This window comes from Scyliorhinus torazame, chromosome 13 (genome assembly GCF_047496885.1).
Source record: "Scyliorhinus torazame isolate Kashiwa2021f chromosome 13, sScyTor2.1, whole genome shotgun sequence".
NCBI lineage: Eukaryota > Metazoa > Chordata > Chondrichthyes > Carcharhiniformes > Scyliorhinidae > Scyliorhinus > Scyliorhinus torazame.
In genome coordinates this window covers 205,557,615-205,562,413 of record NC_092719.1, presented here as the reverse complement: position 1 = coordinate 205,562,413, position 4,799 = coordinate 205,557,615, and positions in this window count along the sequence as shown.

The following is a 4,799-nucleotide window of genomic DNA, read 5'->3' as shown; positions in this document are numbered from 1 at the left end:
TGACTTTGTACTAGATTCTTCTGTTACTGAAGGTCACTACCTGCGCAGTTTACTAAAATGCCAAATCACACCACTTACAAATTACAATGACTCTAATCACCTCCAACATAAAAAAGACAAGCTAGTGTAAATGATCTAGAACATCAAGCTCCTACTTCCATCAGGGGCTTGATCATTTGTTTCTGATGGGCTTACCCCACTGGATGCTGGCTATGTAGGTGGTTTGACTGGATTAGTGAGCTGTAGTAAGGAGTGAGACTTATTGAATACTGCTGATTTTAAAAGCATGAGAAGTTGGTCCCTGAGGGAGAAAAAGCCAAGAAACTTTGGCAAGCACTGCAAAATAAGGAGACTAGCAGCCGGATCTTTGTAACTCACCCTCTTTAAGCTAGTTTGAACTTTCTTCCTTGAGGATGAACTGCTTTGGTTTTTAAAATCATCAATGTGCTTCTTATTGCAAAATTGTAGTTTTATGATTGGTATTTGTTCTAATGAGAATTCCACACATTCAAAACTTTTAAAAAAATGTTCTTTGAAAATTTTCATTCTAAACAAAATAATATAAAACAATCAACCCAAGTTACAATATCAACGAACAAGACAGACAAGCAAAAGCTGAAAATAACTTAATCCCCAAAACTAAATGCCTCAACAACTGACGGTGACTAGCTCTTTGAAAAAGGAAATGAATGGCTGCCATCTCAGGTAGAACCCTTCTACCCACCTGTTACGGGCCAGGGTTTAGAAACTCCAAAGTATATTATGAAGTCCACCTGACTGACAACCTTTATGTTGAATTTGGCTAGGCAGAGCACAAGAGTCTTCCCTTCAGGTGTGATTGAACAGTTTTCCCAGACACTTTAATCAAACAAACTTTATTCTAATAACTTAGTTAACATTTATATAAACACACAGCAAGAATTTGTTTTATCAATTACAAACATAAAGACACCACCCAGCTACAGTAATCTATGTAGAACACTTAATGAATTCCCCCTTAACTGTTCCAATTCAAAAACAAAATCCCATAAACCAAAAACCCCTTTTCAAGGACGTGGCCCAGCACTCTGCATTCTCACTTGAATAAGAGTGACTTTCCCTGAGATTCTGACCCCGTCTCACCAGCAGGTTTAAATCCTTCCGGAAAGCAAATTATATCTTTTAAGTTACCAAAACAGGTAGCTATAATCAATGGGGTTTTTTCTGGAAGAACTCTTTAAAATGAAAGTAGAGAGAGACAGGCCAAAACACTTATTTTCTCTGTAGTCTACAGCAGTCAAAACTGAAAGCAAAAGTAAAACAACCCTTCCAGCCACAGCTCAGCTCCACCCACAAAATGACATCACTGAAGCCATGTGATAAGATAAAAACCTTTCTTAAAGGGACACTCCCATGACACCATCCGAATGGTGTACTTAACCTCCAAATGTATGAAAAACATGAGGTGGGCAGCACGGTAGCACAACGGATAGCACAGTTGGTTCACAGATCCAGGGTCCCAGGTTTGATTCCCGGCTTAGGGCACTGTCTGTGCGGAGTCTGCACGTTCTCCCCGTGTCTGCGTGGGTTTCCTCCGGGTGCTCCGGTTTCCTCCCACGGTCCAAAGATGTGCAGGTTAGGTGGATTGGCACGCTAAATTGCCCTTGGTGTCCAAAAAGGTTAGATGGGGTTACGGGGATAGGTTGGAGGTGTGGGCTAAGGTAGGGTGATCTTTCCATGGGCCTGTGCAGACTCGATAAGCCGAATGGCCTCTTTCTGCACTGTAAAGTTTATGTCTATGAGGTCACCCAACCATGCTGAGGCACTGGATGGAGTAAGATTCCTCCACCCAAGCAAAACTCACCTCTGGGCTTTTAACAAAGGTGAGGACATCTGCCTTCACTCCAGTCTGGAGAACCGGCGAGTCTGACACCCTGAAAATGGCCACCAGCGGACATGGCTCCAAATCAACGTTGAGTATCTCTGACATAAAGAAACTCAAAATCTTACTAACTTGGGACAAGACCAGAACAGTCGTTAGCCAGCTCCCAAGAACTACCTGTCCTCCACCCCATGGACGAATCTGCTCATCCTCACTGTAGTCCGATGCGCCCTGTGCACCACCTTGAATTGGATCAAACTAAGCCAAGCACATGAGGACGTGGAGTAGACCCTGTGAAGAGCCTCACTCCATACTTCATCCAGAATAGGACCCAATTCACCCTCCCATTTCACCTTTACCTCATTCAACGGAGCCGACTCCACTGATAGGATCTGGCCGAAAATGCACAAAATAATCCCCCCCCACCAGACCCGGCCAAAGACAAAATCACCTTCAATGGAGGAGGGTAGTGCCAACGAGAAATAGGAAAAAGCCTTCCGCGAAAAATTGCAAATCCGAAAGTATCTGAACAGAGTTGAAATTTTTCCCGACAGCTCCTTAAAGCTGGCAAACCTTCCCTCCACGAATAGGACCTCAAAACTCTCCAACCCCCAACCCCCCCCACCCCCGTCCAATGATCTAAACGTTGAGTCCAATTCCACGGGCAACAAAAAGGTGATTATTGCAGATAGGGGCCAGCTAAGACATGGAACTAAGTTTAAAATGCTGTCTGAATTGCTTCTAAACTAGGTAGAGCCAAGCCGCCGGATTACCTATCTCTCTGAAGGAAAGACCCTCGGATCCTTGGGGTCATCCCTGCCCAAATAAATACGGACTCTAATTTATTAGCTTTGACAAAAAAGGACTTGGGGAGAAAAGTGGGGAAGAAAAGTGAAACGAAATGAAAATCTCAGGAGTACATTCATTTTAATAGTCTGCACCCTGCCTGCCGAGGACAGGGGGAGGTTGTCCCACTTCAGCAAGTCAGATGTGACACCATTAACCAGACTAATATAATTTAGTTTATGAAGCGAGGCCCAATCGTGGGCCACCCAGATTCTCAGATAACGAAAGCTAGATCTGGCCAGGCGAAAAGGAAACATCCCCAGATAGGCTCCCTGGAGTTTAACCGGGAAGTGTTCACTCTTATCCAAGTTCATCATATACCCAGAGATATACCTTCACTCACCATCTGGGAGCAGAGACAGCCTGACTTGCGAGGGACAGCTATAAGAAGCTGCTGTTAGGGATTGTGTTTAAATAATTTAAATTAGTAAAAGGGAGTGTGTTTAAATATCTTAAACTAGAAAAACGTAACATTTAAAAAGAAGTAGCTCCTTGGATTTCATAAAGGAACACTGGCAATAGGGAAGTAAAGTTAAATCAAGTCAAAGTGAAACAAAGTAATAAAATAAACAAAGTAAGATATATTTAGCGTAAATGTAGTAAAGTTACCCAGTAATTTGTTTTACTCATTGTATTTACGCTAAGTGTAATAAATAGTTTTTAGAGTTACAGAATGGCAGGTCAGCTCGGACAAGTGGAGTGTACATCCTGTGGTATGTGTGCAGTCGTGGAGGCAGAGGACTATGTGGATAGCATGCTTAGAGAAGTGGTTACACCGCAGGGCAGAAGTGTGCAGCCAGAGAGGAAATGAGTGACCGCCATGCAGACTAAGACAACCAGGTAGGCAATGCAGGAGTCCCCTGAGTATCCTGCTTGTGAATTGGTTTTCCATTTTGGAAGCTGATAAGGGCGATGATTCCTCAGAGGAATGTAGCTAGAGAGCCAAACCTGTGGCACCATGGGCGGTTCAGTTGTACAGTGGAGGAGGAAGAAAGGAATGGCAATAGCGATAGGGGATTCCATAGTCGAGGACAGACAGATGTTTCTGCCGCAGCAAACGTGACTCCAGGATGATGTGTTGCCTCCCTGGTGCCAGGGTCAAGAATATCATGGTGCGGCTACAGGACATCCTTCCGTGGGGGGGGCATCCTTCCAGGGGTGGGGAGGGGGGGGCGGAACAGCCAGAAGTTATGGTCCACATTGGTAGGAAGAGGAACAGGAGTAGGCCATTCAGCCCCTCGGGCCTGTCCCGCCACTCTGATCTGTGGCCTAACTCCATATACCTGCCTTTGACCCATATTCCGTAATATCTTTGCTGAACAAAAATCTATCTATCTCGATTTAAATTTAACTTTTCTTGTTTCAACTGATGTTTGTGGGAGAGAGTTCCAAACCTCTACCACCCTTTGAGTGAAGAAGTGCTTCTTAACATCTCTCCCGAACGATTTCACCCTAATCTTTAAGACTATGCCCCCCAGTTTTAGAATCTCCAACCTGTGGAAATAGTTTATCTTTATCTACCCTACCTTTCCCTGTTAATATCTTAAACACTTTGATCAGAGTATACAGGGTTGGGATGAGGTCCTGAAAGCAGATTTCAGGGGAATTAGAAAGCAGGACCTCAAGTGGTAACCTCAGGATTACTTCCAGTTCCACTTGCTGGTGAGCATTGGAATGGGAGGATTGATCAGTTGAATATGTGGCTGGAGAAATGATGTAGGAGGGAGGTCTTCAGATTTCTGAGGCACTGGACAGGTTCTTGGGAGGTTGGGGCCTGTACAGGTTACATCTTAACAGGCTGGCACTATTACACTCGCAGGGAGAACATAGAACATATAGTGCAGAAGGAGGCCATTCGGCCCATCAAGTGTGCACCGACCCACTTAAGCCCTCACTTCCACCCTATCCCCGTAACCCAATAACCTCTCCTAACCTTTTTGGTCACTAAGGGCAATTTAGCATGGCCAATCCACCTAACCTGCCCGTCTTTGGACTGTGGAGGAAACCGGAAAACCCGGAGGAAACCCACGCAGACACTGGGAGAACGTGCAGACTCCGCACAGACAGTGACCCAGCGGGGAATTGAACCTGA